We start from the raw sequence: 16,922 nt of genomic DNA, 5'->3' as shown, positions 1-16,922 counted from the left end.
ATCTCTCTCGGCCCTTCTTTATTACACCTGCCTCCAGCTGTCGTGCAAGAAACGGGACGGAAGCTGCCGGAAAGCGGCGGTTCCTGGGTGTCGCAAAGAGCGCTCAGCACCTGAAGAGCGTTGCGCTCTCTCTCAAAGTGCCATGACAGCTGATGTGTCCTGAAGGGATGACGCCTCCCGGGGCACGGTGTCAGTCAAGCGTGGGAAGCACCAGTCAACGTGCGCACGCCACCCAAAAGCCGCACCGCAGCTAAGATTGTAATCTCTTTGAGGAAAAAGTGGGATAACAAGGGCTTTAGCCTGCTTATCCCTCTCATGCTTCAAAGCAAGGATGTGTCGCTCAGCAGAGAGGAGCTCCTAACAGGATAAGACATCTCAATCCTTCGGGGAAGTGATACAAATTGGGAGCTAATTCCATTGTCCTGAATTCGCCCAGGCATTGTCTTGCCATCCAGCTTCAGTCCTCGACAGCAACAGGGTTGCTCTCTCAGGGTCCTGGCAGGTTTGCTTGTTTAGGGCTTGGCCTACCCACCGAGAGCCTGTTCCTAGCTTGCCCAGCCTGCTGGGTTAGGGTAGGGTCTGGATCAGATTCCCTGCCGGGCTTGTCTTAGAGTGAGCGACAGGAGCCCCGGCCCAGCTCTACACACACCCACCTCCGCAACTCAACTTCCTCTTGGCTCCTAGAGCATCTGATTGACACTTGTTTAAGGGGCCTAGGCTTCACGAAGACATTTGACATATGTGAGGTGCCTCCTTCCTGTCATGTCTTCCCTCCCCTGGCCCTCCTGACTGTGTTAATGAGTGCAGGTGGCAGCATGGGTTATGAAGTGAGTAAATATCAGTGCACTTAGTTACAAGAATGAGGTGATGAACAAGGGCGACCACACCAGGGCTGTGTTTCCCAAAATCATTGTAAGTATAACTAGACCAATGGTTTCTAAGATGTACTTCTTGGGCTTACAGTGCTTTTAGGAAACATAGCCCAGTAATGTATTAATTTCCACTCTTATGCATTTGGTAGACACTGTTATTCAAAGTGATTTATATTGCATTGAAGGTGTAAGTTAAAGGATTAGTTTACTAATGAAAATTACCCCAAGCTTTACTCACCCTCAAGCCATCCTAGGTGTATATGACTTTCTTCTTTCAGATGAACACAATCGGAGTTATATTAATAAATATCCTGACGCATCCGAGCTTTATAATGGCAGTGAACGGGACCAGTGAGTTTGAAGCTCAAGAAAGTGTATTCATCCATCATAAACGTACTCCACACGGCTCCGGGGGGTTAATAAAGTCCTTCTGAAGTGAAGCAATGCATTTGTGTAAGAAAAATATCCATATTTAACAAGTTATGAAGTAAAATATCTAGCTGTATTCAACCTACGAAGAAAGTGTAAAACTCTCGCAGTTCAAAACGCTTACACTACGTCCTATGCCTTTCTTACTTAAATATGGTTATTTTTCTTACACAAACGCATCGCTTAGCTTCAGAAGGACTTTTCCTGACCCTGGGAGTCAAACCCATGATCTTGGCATTACAAGCGCCACTCTCTAAGTAGGGGTTCAAACCTGAATCAGGAATAGAGGAAGGATCACTTAATGAGATTCTTCAAAACCACTTGTATAGAGTGCTGCAGAGATTTGGAGGTTAGCATCACCCTGGTTCCCTCAACAAAAACCCGATAGGATCTTTCCATTGCCTTTTGGATTATTGCAGAAAATAAGCTCTGTGACCAGGCAAAGCTATTGATTCTTACATGTTTTGTTCATTACAATAATCTTCACAAATGAACACAACAGTCGGCAGAAGTGAAAAGCTATGTAAGCTGTAAACAAACTACAACATGATAGCATTTTCCCTGAAAGTCTGAGTTAGAATATTTTGCAAGAGCACAATTATAAACACAGTGATTTTGTAAAAAACAGACTAGTGAGTAGATGAGTTTTCCTGTTCGTTGTGATGCCGTTTAATGTCCCTAAAAGCCTCTGTAGTCCTATTTAGCCACTTATTAGCAATCACCTTTATAGAGTACGGAGCCCCGCACATGACAAAAAATTACATTTGTGCGCATGATTTAATAATTCGTTCCCTCGATTTACTAAAACGTGTGCACGATTTACTATTTCGTTCCCTCGATTTATAAATCATGCGCATGTTTTAGTAAATCGAGGGAACGAATTAATAAATCGTGCGCACGATTTAGCCTACTATTTTTTTCCTGCATGTCATGTCCGGGGCTCCGTAATAAAGAGTAAAGGCTTTAAAAAATGAGGTATTACTGATGTACTTTGTGTCATAAAACATAATAATATCTTGAGCTTGTGTTCACCACATGCCTTATTTCAGGCATTTAGCCAAAAACCCATTCAAAAAACCCATTGACTTCAGGATGAAGAAACGGAAGTGCTAAAATGCTAACTCCTTTCCGGGTTTTGGCCTACAAAAATATGTCCTCCCTGCAGCACTCGTGGGGATGCTGGAGCTTATGCCAGAGTTTTGGTCCAAAGTATATCCGAACAGATGAACAGCACATGCAGTAGATGCTGCGCATTATTAAATTGCAAAGTTGAATTGCTAAGGGCCGGTCCAGTTGATGAGCCTAATTGGGGACAAGACAGGATTTTGACGGATCACTTCCTGCATGAACCTTAGCGTCTGTTCTAACTCAGTTAGTTGACAATGGCCGTGTTTGTAGGGATAGGGTGGAGTGTGGGACCACTGTGGGAGGGCATTGGCAGTTTGTAGATTTAGGCTGATTCGGATCTACAGGGGGCCGTCAGAAACCAGCAGGTCAATGACAAGGGGAGGAAAAGAGAACACCCCCCAACACCCACCCAACACGACACTGACACAGGCATGGTATCTTTCCATCACTTTTTATTGAAGGAATAGTTCACCCAAAAATGACTGTCTTTTTCCAGCACAAATAAGCTTTAGAGCATCAGTTCCCATTCACTTTGATTGTAAATTATGACAAAATATTTAGATTTGGGTGTATGAAGAATGTGACACAATATCTTACATTTAACATTTGGCCATCGTAAGGGTTTACTATACTCTCATGCTTTTGTTTTATATTCAACATAGTGAAATGTGAGCAGTGCTGACTTGTTCCAGTAAAACAGTCCATCAACAGGTGAAGCAATTTATGCCGATAGTTCACGTCATTGCCATCTGAATGAGATATATGTTCTGTTGCGCTTCGTTTATTTGTCATGCTGCTTGTACCTTAAAGCTGCTGTAATCCAGCATGGCCTGGGCAATGGTCTCAGCCTCTTTCCCTTGGAGGTCTTAAGGAAGCTAGTGATGAATGACTGGGCTGCATATTACAGGCCAATGATGAATGACTGGCCTGAATATTACAGCTCTGGCTGGTGCACTCTTCCTTCTTACCTGCGTTGAGTCATTGCATGTGTTTGGTTTATGTGAGACAGTGCAGTCAAAGTCAATGCAGCATTCCTTTGGCAACTACATACCTCAGCGCTGCTCAGCCACAACCTCTAAATGATTTCAGATGCCTGTCTGGCACTCCTGTCTATCCTAAACTCCTATGTCAAGTACCATCTTAAGTTTTACATGAACATGGGATTTTATTTTATGGCATTTTCCTGTTGTGCACTACGCCTTCTACTTAGACCATCAATTATCAGTCCAAATGTGAGTAAAATGGCTTTAGTGAGTAGATAAAATGGATTGACTTGCCTGTTTATAAGTGTTGCATTATTAGGGTACCTGGTTTAAGTAAGAACAAAAATCAGACACTTGCTGATGTAAGTGGCGTACATGATTCAAATCATAGACATACAAACTGTCTAATAACGAAAACATCCATCATGACTTGCACGTCATCAGCATTTTTTTCTCCATGAGGTGATACATATATATGAAATACTCATCACATTAAAGGATTAGTTCACTTCAGAATGAAAATTCCCTGATAATTTCCTCACCCCCATGTCATTCAAGATGTTCATGTCTTTCTTTCTTCAGTTGAAAAGAAATTAAGGTTTTTGAGGAAAACATTCCAGGATTTTTCTCCATATAGTGGACTGGGTTACAACGGGTTGAAGGTCCAAATTGCAGTTTCAGTGCAGCTTCAAAGGGCTCTACATGATTCCAGCCGAGGAATAAGGGTCTTGTCTAGTGAAACAATTGGACATTTTCTAAAAAAAATTAACATTTATATACTTTTTAACCACAAATGCTCATCTTGCACTGCTCTGTGATGCGCCACGCATTACGTAATCACGTTGGAAAGGTCATGCGTGATGTAGGCAGTGCAAGACGAGCATTTGTGGTTAAAAAGTATATAAATGTTTATTTTTTTCAGAAAATGACAGATCTTTTCGCTAGATAAGACCCTTATTCCTTAGCTGGGATCGTGTAGAGCCCTTTGAAGCTGCACTGAAACTACAATTTGGACCTTCAACCTGTTGTGCCCCAGTAAAGTCCACTATATGGAGAAAAATCCTGGAATATTTTCCTCAGAAACCTTAATTTCTTTTTCAACTGAAGAAAGAAAGACATAAACATCTTGGATGACATGGGGATGAGAAAATTATCAGGAAATTTTAATTCTGAAGTAAACTAATCCTTTAAGACCAGTGCCATTGCTTAAAAATATTGGCCCCCAAACGGCTTTGACTAAGCTGCCAAAAGAGAATATATACGCAACTAAATAACAGTAGGATTTAACAATTTTACAATTTGTATATGATGCTGTGATTGTGTAACGGATGTAGGCTGGTAAGAGCTGTGCATGTAAACCTCACTCCCCTGATCTCAAGAAGTACTCTAGCAATTAACGCTAGAGACTTTAGCCTCCTTGTTAGAGCACCCGACTCCCATGCCAGTGGACCCGGGTTCGAGTCCTGCTGAAAGCAGGCGGTTCAAACAGGAGGGGTTACAATTGATCTGTGCTGTTTATCACAAGTATACAGGGAAAAATAACCCCATTGTCATAAAAAATTCTAATCTTAAAATAATAAAAAACAATTAATTGCTTGTGAAATATATTTATGATATGTAAATGTTCCAAACTCACCCTCAGTTAACCTCAAAGGTTAATTTTGGAAACTGTCTACAGTATCATTCATATCTCACCAGCCAGTGACAGTTGTTTTTCCTTTTTAGCCAACAATGTAATTGGCTCTTGTAAGTAGATTTTAAATACATGGTGGTGTTGTGAATTTACATTCCCCTGAGTTTGTTTACTTTGCTGCGGTGGTTGTTGAGGGCTGGTTTAGGCCTCAGAGAACACAGTGATCTCATTGTGAGCATGAGAAGCCTGTGGCCCAGCGCTGTGATTGAAAAGCACAACGTGCCAAACAGATGTAGGGGCTGCACTCTCTTGCTGAGCCCACTCTGCCCGTTGCCAAGCGCCTGAACCCTAGAAACAGGTGGAGGGTGCCTACTAATCTCTTATTAAAGAGGAGAAATATTTTAGCTATGCATATGCTCCGCTCTGTTATTCTAGCCTTTGGCTGAGCACTGCCTTTCATTACCTAACAGGGCTCATGCTTTGCTCACAGGCTCAGTGTCTCTATCTAAGAGGGAAAATGGACCAGAGAAAAGTCATGTAGTGCTTCTCCCATGGTAAATCATGCTCCCATGCAAAATCGGTAATTTGAAAAATGAAGTGAATTTTACTCAGCACAGCTCACATCGATGACGTGTCATTCAGAGAAAAGCAAACTCTATCCTATATTATTAGCCATGTTGTGTAAAGGAGCATATATCTGAAACCAACAGTGCCCGTCCACTTTTTCAGCTGCCTTGGTTCTGGTATTTTTCCCCAGTCATTTTTCCCATAGAGATTTTAAAAAGGTCTTCATTAAAGAGTTTTAAGCCATGAACTAAACCAACCAGCAACAAGGTAAATCACAACATTACACACTTTAATTTGAAGGAAAAAAGTATTTGAAAATTGGACAGAAGTGTACAAGATGTGTATTTAAAGGGTTAGTTCACCCAAAAATGAGTATTCTGTCATTAATTACTCTCCCTCATGTCATTCAACACCCGTAAGACCTTTGTTCATCTTCAGAACACAAATTAAGATATTTTTGATAAAATCTGACGGCTCAGTGAGGCCTGCATTGCCAGCAAGACAGTTAACACTTTCAATGCCCAGAAAGCTACTAAAGACATATTTAAAACAGTTCATGTGACTACAGTGGTTCAACCTTAATGTTATGAAGTGACGAGAATACTTTTTGTGTGCCAAAAAAACAAAATAACGACTTTATTCAACAATATCTAGTGATGGGCGATTTCAAAACACTGCTTCATGAAGCTTCAAAGCTTTACGAATCTTTTGTTTCGAATCAGTGGTTCGGAGCGTGTATCAAACTGCCAAAGTCACGCCATTGAAGTTTCGAAACACTTATGATGTAATGAAGCCTCGTTTACTGAAATCACATGCTTTGCCAGTACACGTCTTTAGTAGCTTTCTGGGCATCTGAAAGTGTTATTTATCTCGCTGGCAATGGAGGCCTCACTGAGCCATCGGATTTCATCAAAAATATCTTTATTTGTTTTCTGAAGGTCTTATGGTTGTGAAACGACATGAGGGTGAGTAATTAGAGTTTTCATTTTTGGGTGAACTAACCCTTTGATGACTATAATGAGGAAAAGAACTACAATCCCATGAAGCATTGTGAATGACATTCAAATTAAAAACAATGGAGAAATATAAAACTTTTGATTTAAAGATGTTCATTACATATATAGAAACAATATATGTTGTGTTTATTGCAATATATGCATATATTTGCAAACATTTAAATAGTTTGCATGAAGCTTTTGGTGTGATTTGCTTGTTGCAGTTCTGGAGATTACGCTGCAGAATCATGGTTAATGTAGTTTTTCACCAGGACTTCCACGGTAAAACATGATTATTGTAAAAAAATAAGTTAAAATAATGCAGGCTGATGGCTTCAATAAAAGAATAGAACATTAACAACCACAGTAGTCTTTAAAACTTTATAACTTATTAAAATGAAAAATCCTATCTATGAAGAAAATGAATAAGATTTTTACTTCCAAAAAAAAAGACTGTTGCACTCTTAAAGAATTCCTTTAGTCTTAAAGGGATAGTTCTCCCAAAAATCTTCATTTGTGTTCAACTGAAGGAAGTCTGGGTCTGTATTGTAACTACACAAAACTTGACCCCTTGAAGCACGCATGAACCAAGATGCTGATTTCAGATTCTGTACCTAAATAACTGTAATGATGGGAATGTTAACAGACAGCTTTCTCCATGCTAGTAGAAGTCCTGCATTCAGCCCAGTCAGGCTGCTCAAACAAACAGATTGCAATTTGCATTGTTGCCACTAGTAGCACAGAAATGACACACATTTAAACACAGATTTTAGACAGGCAAAAAAAACTGAACTGACCCAGCAGTGGAGTGAAGATAGAGTGACTGAGATGATAAACCTGTTGAAAAAACAGCTCTGCTACGTTGTACACTGACTTCCACCTGCTCACTTTTCATCCATCAGCAGAACACAGAAAGTTTAGACATGAGCAAAGGAAACAGAGGTGCCAGTCTACGAACAGGAGCAGGCCTCCTAATGAATGTCTTCCTCTCATCAGATGATCGTGAGTCTCAGTGATTAGCACCACTAATGAAAATGTTTGGTCTTCAGCTCTGGGGAGGAAAGAGGAATCCCTCTCTTAAAGCTCATAAGCACTGACCATGTCCAGACCAAATTCTCTCTCTGGCCCGAGGCCAGAGCTCAGATATTTGAATAACTCTGACTGTGTGTCTATCCAAATTAGACACCACAGCCCTGCAGACTGGCTCTTCATGGCGGGAACTGGAATGTTTATAGCTGAAAGGTTTAGACAGAGTTTTGCAGGAGGAGAATTTGTATTGGACTGTAGAGCGCTACTCAGATTTCCAACATAGCATTCACACTTGTGACAAGGATAAGATGGATAAGATTTGGAATAACATGATTGGGACTAGGCAGGCATTTTAAATTTAATTAGAATGAGCGAGAAATAAACGTTTTTGGGGAAAGACTGATTCACTATGCATTTCCAAAGCATGATTTGTAATGCATTTTTTTGTTAAAGGGGTAGTAGATCATGAGGAGTCTAAATATTTCTTGATTTTTTGAGATAAAAGAGCTTAAAACATACAATGAAAATATACTGTAACTTTATGAAGTTAAACCTTACTCTCCAGTAAAAACAAGCATTGATTTGAACTATTTGCAATTTTCTGAAGTCAGATGAATATATTTGAACTAGTGTTGTCATCAACGTTAACGCGTTAACGCGTGCAATTACTTTTTCCAGTTTAACTCGTTAATTATATTTAACGCAATTAACGCAGCATCAGTTTTATCTATCATCCTTTGGCTAGCATAAACCATTTAAGCGCGCCAAAAGAGAAAAAGAGAACGCGCTGTCTGTGAATGTCCGGTCACACAGGACGCACAGAAAGACGCGCGCCAGTATCGTGCGCATGGACGGCGCGCCAGAATGGAGTTCTCTGTCACGCTTGAACGAACAATAACACACAATAATTTAAAAAATGTCAGTTTTGTCGGGTATCCTCATAAGAGTAGCCTTGAATGAGTTAAATGAAGTCTTAAAACGAAAGTAGAAAGTAGTTGTGAGAAAGTGGGACGCGAGTGAGATCCGCGTCATGTGCAGCAGCGGCAGCTCTTAAAGGGACAGCAACCACTAATGCCGTCTATCATTGAAGATAATGAAAGAACAAAGGTAACAGCGAAAATAACTCACTGCTCTTAACTAAAGAACTTTTGTAGCTTTAATAATGATTAATCTATATGTAATTTAGGCTATAAATCATGCAGTTTATATCTGTTAGACAGGTAGCTTTCAATTACACTGTAATGTTGAATGACTATAATTCAGTAAATCAGTTATACTGGCCTTTATTCATAAAGAGATGCCATTAAACAAATATTTAAAATTTACTGTCCTTATGTTGTTGTTATTATTCCTAAACGAATGAAAATGTATGTCGAAATTTGTGCCGGTTCTGACCCTTGTGTAGCACCTACTGCTCTGAATATTCTTTGGAAGGATCCTGACATTAGAAATAAGCAATTAAACCACTGATCTTAACAGTTTGAGCTGCACATTTACTCATTTGACATTTATCCAGAAAAACATACTTCGGATTTTATCAATTCATGCATTCCCTCAAAATCAAAGTCATGACCTTGGCATTGCTAGCACCATGCTCTACTGTTTAAGCAACAGAAACACATTTCAGCTCAGATTGTTTTGTGAATATGTCACAGTGAAGTACAGGCTTAGCAAAGAGGCTGTTATTGAAGGATGTGGCTTTTACAAGTATATCTGATGACAAACCCATGGCTTGTTTGTGAGCAGAAAGTTCTCAGTGCACGGGATGTTTTAATAAGAACTGTTCAATTCAAAGAGTTAGAGAAAGGGTTGAAAATGGTTATAAAAAAAAACTAAAGTATGACTTTTTGTAGCACTAAGTATACTGTGCCAACATTATAAATGTACTTCAGGGGAAAACTATGAACCCATTAAATGTAGCGCTTCTTGTCTTCTCGTGTTTTCACTGAATTGATTCGGAGCATTCAAAATGTTGTTAATTCTGAACAATTGTATTGCCACCATAACACGAAAGTTAGGAAGTGGCCCAAAGGAAGGGAATGAGAATAGTGTTTTCTGTGTCCTGGTGAGAAAGCCGAATGTGAGGGGTGGGGAACCTGTCTGCAGCCTGATACCTCCTTCAGACTCCCTCATACTCTTCTTTTCATTATGTTCCTCTTGTGTTCAAGTTGGGTCACAGCTGCCAGGTCTGTGAGTTAATTATTGTGTATTTCACTAAATGTAGCCAGTGTGTTTTCGAAATGTACTCGTATTGGTCTTAATATACTTGAGATAAAACTAATCATTGTACTAGATTAAAAATATCAATTTTCTCATATGTCTTTGTAGGTCCTAGAGATTATAAGATTTGTAGTCATAAATGAGATCTTATTTAGACTGGGGTCAGGATGGCTACTGGCGCAAGGGCGGGACATCCTGTCACTCACATGACATCACAGCGATAGCAAACCACAACCATCCAATGATCCAATTAATTCCTGATGAACAAAATTAAGTCCTGCCCTACATTTTTTCTTGTTTGAGAAGTTGGTTCACGCAGATATATGTAACAATAGGGAAGACAATCACAACTTCTGTTTCATACCAACTTTAAATAATCATCTTGTGTAGAAGAGGCTAGTACATTGCAAGTAAACTACCTGATAACAGTCACTTTGAGACAAAGTCAGAGAGGTACTATTCTATTCTCATGTGTAACCGCAATGTAGCTAAGTACGGGCTATTTCATACGGGTAATACTTAGCAATGTAGCTAAGTACGGGCTATTTCATTAAAATGTCCTAGAGCTGTATTGGTGATCATTTAGCATACCATCATGGTTGGGAACCAAGAAAAAATAAAGAATGTTTTTTGCACATGTATTAATTGTCAGATACAAGCGAAATACCATACTAAACTTCTCTGACAGAGGTTCATATCATTACTTAAAGGGTTAGTTCACCCAAAAATGAAAATCCTGTCTTTAATTACTCACCCTCATGTCGTTCCACACATGTAAAACCTTTGTTCATCTTCAGAACACAAATGAAGATCTTTTTGATGAAATCTGAGAGCTTTCTGTCCCAGCAAGAAACAATGAGGTTCATTCTTGTGTTATGCAGCACGTTTGAGCTTCTTCAAGAACCAATGAGGTTCATTCTTGTGTTACGCAGCATGTTTGAGCTTCAGCAAGAACCAGTGAGGTTCATTCTCGTGTGTTATGAATGTTCGAGTGTACGCAAGAACCAATGAGGTTCGTTCTGGTGTTACGCAGCATGTTTGAGCTTCCGCAAGAGGTTTGCTCTCAAGTATCAAGCAGGTTCGGTTGAGCTTCTGTTTATGTTCGCTGATCAATGTTTATATGTGAATAAAAGCCTAAATCAAATCTGTTCATCATAAAACGATCGTCTCTTCAGAAAATTTGGACTAAACTGCTCAATTCAAATGGATTAGTTTTTCAGTCTCTTTATGAACATTTTGAAGCATCAAAGTGGTAGTTGCATAGACTGTCAATGGAGGGACAGAAATCTCTCAGATTTCATCAAAAAGATCTTCATTTGTGTTCTGAAGATGACCGAAAGTCTTACGGTTTGGAACGACATGAGGGTGAGTAAATGATGACAGAATTTTCATTTTTGGGTGAACTAACCCTTTAATTTATGGCCATGCAACACTTCGAATCTAGTGAGTGATTTTTTTTCCCCCCTGAACCAGTTCAGCACAAACTCTGCCCCGCAGCCGACTCTAAAGATTTCATTGGTCATGGCAATCACAGTGCCTACACATTGCTACAACAAATACTAACCTCTAACCCTACCCTACACTCGAACCTAAACAGATGAAATTGGCTGCAGGGTGGTTTGTGCTAAACTAGTTTGGAGTCAGTTCTTTTAATGAATCGAAAGCTTACGGTGCACCCAGCCTAGATTTCTGAACCAATGACTCAAACCCAATAACTAATGAGTCGGCTCTTTTTAGTGAAGTAAACACACACAGCTTTCAATAAACTGTGAGACTTAAATCAGTGGAGATACTAGCTGGCTGTTCATAGTTAAGATAAATATTAAGCATTGTGTCAAGTGGTATTTTTATATAAAATGAAATGAGTAAAATATGTTTTAGGCTACTACTCTTTTTTTGTTTGTTTAGTATTGTTGTGTAATGTAGGTACATAGGTTAATTACTTGACTGCATTCATGCCATTTCTAAAAGTCTGTGTAATCACCTTTTTGCAAGAATTGTTTTATATGTATTTATTATTGGAATGATCAGTTAATGGAATTAAATTCCCATCCTAATGTACCATAGAGATTATGGCAGGTATAGGTTCAAAGCCCAAAAGGGCTAATTCTTGACCATTGTACCCTTGAGTAAGACACTTAAGATTGCTCCATGAGGACTGTAGTAATAAGAGTTCTATAAAATCACTCTGGCTAAAATCAAGTAGTAATTAAAGCACTTTTATCTCATGAATATCCAAACCACTATTATTAGATATGCATCCAAGAATGTGACTCTTTATAATACAGTATGCAATTCATGCATTCCAACACAGATTCTATTGTTGACATTTTAAATGCAGTAGATGAACCATGTTCATATAGTTTTTGCATATTAAATAAAGCACAGCTACTATCTGGTGTTAAATATTTGATAGCATCATTATGCTTTTATTGCACAGTGTGAAATAGGGAGGAAACTAAACTGTCATTAAGTGCGAAGTATGCACTCTCATTACACTGTGGGTGGGCATGTGCTCTGCAGGTGGACTGAACAGAAATGTTGATGGGATATTCCTAAAGGCTGATTTTAAACACTCATCAGTGTCGACTTAAGCCCATGTATTAGGTCTGTGTTTCACTTTGATTTACTGCCACGCCATCTGCCAACGTTTCCGCAGACCACATGTTCACATCACTAATTTAACAGTGCTGTGCAAATATGCATTTTCTGCATGCACATGCCACATAAACAATCCTCAAGTATTTGAATAGGTGGATCTCAACCCTAGACAGGTAGCTTTTGGACCCCACTGTACAATGTGTATTATTGTAAGTTGACCTACAAGAAAGTCCAGAAATATGTACAGTCAAACCAAAATTTGAACACCTTGAACATTTCATTCATTAATACAGTTTATTCACTATAGTTTAAAAACATGGTAATAAAATATGACAAGATCTCAGAGTTAAACTGTGTCAGAAAACATTATTCTTAATTATGTCAGATAACACTTAAGCAAAACATGGTCAGGTCAAAGTGTCTGAATAATTTTTGGCTCCAAATGTTTATCAATTTTACTGGTAGTCCACTGTATGAAGATTTTTTGGGTATAATATGTCACAGTTTATTTTATTTTGCTATCCTCACTTACATAAATGAACTATAGTGTCCTGCACCCACTAGTAAAAATATATCAAAAATGTCTGAATAATTTTCGGTTTGACTGTATATGGTACTACCGGTCAAACGTTTGGAATAATTAATATTTAATGCTTTATAAAGAACCAAGGCTGCATTTATTTGATAAAAAATACAGTAAAAATGCTAAATATTATTACAATTTAAAATAACTGTTTGCTATTTGAATATATTTTAAAATGTAATTGATTCTGTAATGGTAGTTTGATAGTATTACTGTTTTCACAAAAAATATTAAGCAGCGAAAACTGTCTTCAACATTGATGATATCAGTAAATGTTTCTTGATTAGCAAATCATCATATTAGAATGATTTCTGAAGGATCATGTGACTCTGAAGACTGGAGTAATGATGCTGAAAATACAGCTTTGCATCACAGGAATAAATTACATTTTAAAATATATTCAAATAGAAAACTGTTTTACTGTATTTTTAATGAAATAAATGCAGCCTTGGTGAGCATAAGATTTTTTAAAAAAAGAAAAAACATTAAAAAATCTAAATTATTCCAAACTTTTGACCAGTAGTGTATCTGGTCACATATGTGTACAAACACGGTTTGATCAATTCAAAATTGGAAATTTCGCAAAAAAAAAAAATTCACGATGAAAATTAAAATGCAGCATTTTTATGAATATCTTCTACAAATTCTTGTAAAATGGCAAATGTTATAAAGAACCAGAGCAGTATATATCAGAGTATATGCCCCGTGTTGGGGAAAGTTACTGGTAAAAAAGTAACTCCCTAAAAAAGTAACTGATTGCCGTACTTAGTTACTTTTTGTGGAAAATAATGCGTTATGTTACTTTTGCGTTACATTTTCTCATCTAGGCTGGGCTGGTTATTTGTTTATTTAATAAGAATAAAGGGTTTTTCTTTGGCAAATGTAAAGGCCCTTTTACATCAAAAGTAAAATTAATTTATTAAGTAAAAGTAAAATTAATTAAGCCTCAGGCAATTGTACAGTAGAGGGTGCAACTCAAACAAACCTTTCAGCTGTACTGCCATTTTTGATTGCAGAAGAATAAGGCTGCGTTCCAGTTCGTTTTTTATGCCCTTCCCTCGCTAACTTCCCTCAGTCTCATTGACTCGGATGTACATCATTGCTTACGTTGCACGAGTGCCCACTACTGGTGGAACCTTTGCAATTGGCTGAATTGGAACGTCCTAAGCCCTTGATCACTTGTAATCTGCTATGGAGTTGATTTATTATTTAAATTTTTTTCCCTTATGAAACTGTTTAATGCAGCACTCTATATGTATATAGGTGTGTTTGGGTTGTTTTAGACCTATATATATATATATATATATATATATATATATATATATATATATATATATATATATATATATCATAGAGTTGTTTGTGGTGGGGTAAATTAAACGCGATATGTCAAAATCGAGGGAACGAGGGTCTGTCTATATAAACTTCCCTCGTTCACTTCACGAAGTGGAACGCACTTCAAAATGGCGGCAGGGATTCCCCTGAGGGGAAGTGCTTAGGGAAGTTCGCGAGTGCTTGTCTAAAAGTGGAGTAGAACGCAGCCCAGGACGCAGAAGAAAGTTCACTTTAGCTGATTCATTAATTGAAACTGTGATGTTTAGCCATTTTTGCTTATTAGTATGGTTGAATTGAATCTTCGAAGGTCAGCAGCAAAGTGAGATTAAATACATAAAGTATATTTGTATTATTAAACATTTAATTATTGCAGATTATTGTAATATTCAGTATTTACATTCCACTTGCGTTACTTATTTTAAAAAGTAAATCAGATATTTTGTTGTAAATTTAAAAGTAGTGTTTTACTTAGTTACCTGAAAAAAGTAATCTGATTACATAACTCACTTGTAATACGTTACCCCGAACACTGGCTCTACGGCCTGTTTTCTCTCAATTAACTGCTGAATGGTCAGGTGGCACTAAAAACAAACAAGAGCTCCAATCTGAGGACATAAGCAGTTTAATTCAAGCACCACGCTCCATTTAATTCAACTTAGGAGGGTGTTGACATGTAATGGCTGAAGAAAATGGACCCTGCCCTTAATATCCAAACAGAGCCAGAGGGAAGCATTTTATCTCCGCTGGCTTGCATGAGGAAAGTAAATTATTCAAAATGTATCCGTCAAACTGAAAGAGTTTTTGGCATGTGAATGTGAGAGATCAGATCATATTTGGTTAAAGCTGTCTTTATGATTGCCATATGCTCCTCTACCTCACTGAACAAACAGAGCCGTGCCAAACGAGCCCAGTGAAACAGGGATGCCTGTATTTAGGCCGTTTCACATCCTGGCAGCTGGCATTGTGTTGGTGATTGTTAGACTAATCATCAGCTCAATTACGCAGGAATGTGCCTGAGAGACAAGGAAGAAAGCTCTGTTTTGACAGCTCAGCACTCCAGGGCCGAGAAGTCAAGCCTCTCTGCAGGCTGACCCTCTTTTACTAAGACTTGGGAATTTGACACCATGCTTTTCATGTATTTATCTAGCATTAAGCACAAAAAAGATTCATTTTTTCCCCCGGATTTGACACTTTGAACATTTAATCTGTATTTTTCCTCAGAATATTCCTCAAAAAATATGATGGATTTTTTTGTGTAAGAGACTGTCTAAAATCATGACTGTTTGAAATCATGTATCCGTGACATCAGAAAACACGCTTCATCTGCCAGTATTTTTAAAAATAGCAACATTTCTCTGAAATGAATCACAGATGATCACTAGAATGTTCTTAACACAAATGTACCATTTCATTTTATTCTCTTTTTATTTTACATTATCACTCACAACCAGTAAAAACACCTGTCTTCAGACCATAACTCAAAACTTCATATAGATTAATACATATATAAAAAACAAAAATATAATATTCATCTTTTAAAGAAATACTTTGTCCTGACAAAAGGAAAAGGTTCATTTTATTTTTCTTCACAGTCCCTACACTTTATAAGGTTTATAAGGAAACATTAAAATACAAAATTACATTTTTAATAGATAAAAATATAGATTTATTATAGTTTTTACAGTAAATATTTTCTGTCACAACCATGACAAGTCAACTCAATAAATAGAAGTAAATTATTTGTATATGGGCCATTCTACAGAACTGGTTCAAAGTCAGAGTTGGAAATGTCTTGAAAAAAATGTCTTTTTCCACAAATTTTGTATGTAATATCAAACGTACACATTTCTAGTAATTGTGCAGTTAATTCTCATATTGTATTTTCAGAAAGTTTTGGAATATTTTTCCTCTTTCCAAATTTGTCACTACCGAAACACAATAATAAATAATTTAATAAGAAAGGTTACATTGACCTATTAAGATCTACCATGTAAATATATTTTTTTGTTATTTTTTAAAAAAGTTTTCACAGGTAAATCAATAACAATGACAATATTAACAATATTTCAAGTGTAATTTATGAGATCTGTTGTTTTTTGAATTCAATCTTTCTTTGTTAAAGGCATAAAGTTTATTATACTGATTTCAAAGTGAAGGATTCATTAGTTTGAATATACACTGAACCAAACACTATAATAACATCTTAGTTGATAATTCAATATACTTTATTTTTGACAAAACATCTCATGTTTCAGTCGTGACTGCACATTTTCGGTAGTGACAGTAATGTTTTGGTAGCGACCACATCACATTATAGAATTTTTAACTCGCATACTAAAACACTAATGATTTGCATAATAAAACATGCTAAAATTCAAATGATTTGCATAACTGTACTAAAATGTTGTTTATTTTCCCTAAATAAATGATTATATGTTCCCTTTTGTCACTACCAAAACAATGATGTCACTACCGCAACAGTCACATGTGGTCAAGTTTCGGTTGTGGCAGTTTTAGATAGCTCAAAGATGCTAAAAAAAGCGAATA

General features: G+C 37.5%; 1 long non-coding RNA gene across 1 annotated transcript in view; it reads left to right on the top strand.

Moving 5' to 3' along the window:
- The window catches only part of LOC127519294 (uncharacterized), a 37,153-nt gene that overhangs the window by 8,901 nt on the left and 11,330 nt on the right, over positions 1 to 16,922 (top strand). The gene's annotated exons all lie outside the window — the stretch shown is intronic.

Source organism: Ctenopharyngodon idella, chromosome 9, assembly GCF_019924925.1.
Source record: "Ctenopharyngodon idella isolate HZGC_01 chromosome 9, HZGC01, whole genome shotgun sequence".
Lineage (NCBI taxonomy): Eukaryota > Metazoa > Chordata > Actinopteri > Cypriniformes > Xenocyprididae > Ctenopharyngodon > Ctenopharyngodon idella.
This window is presented reverse-complemented; position numbering and strand designations above follow the sequence as displayed.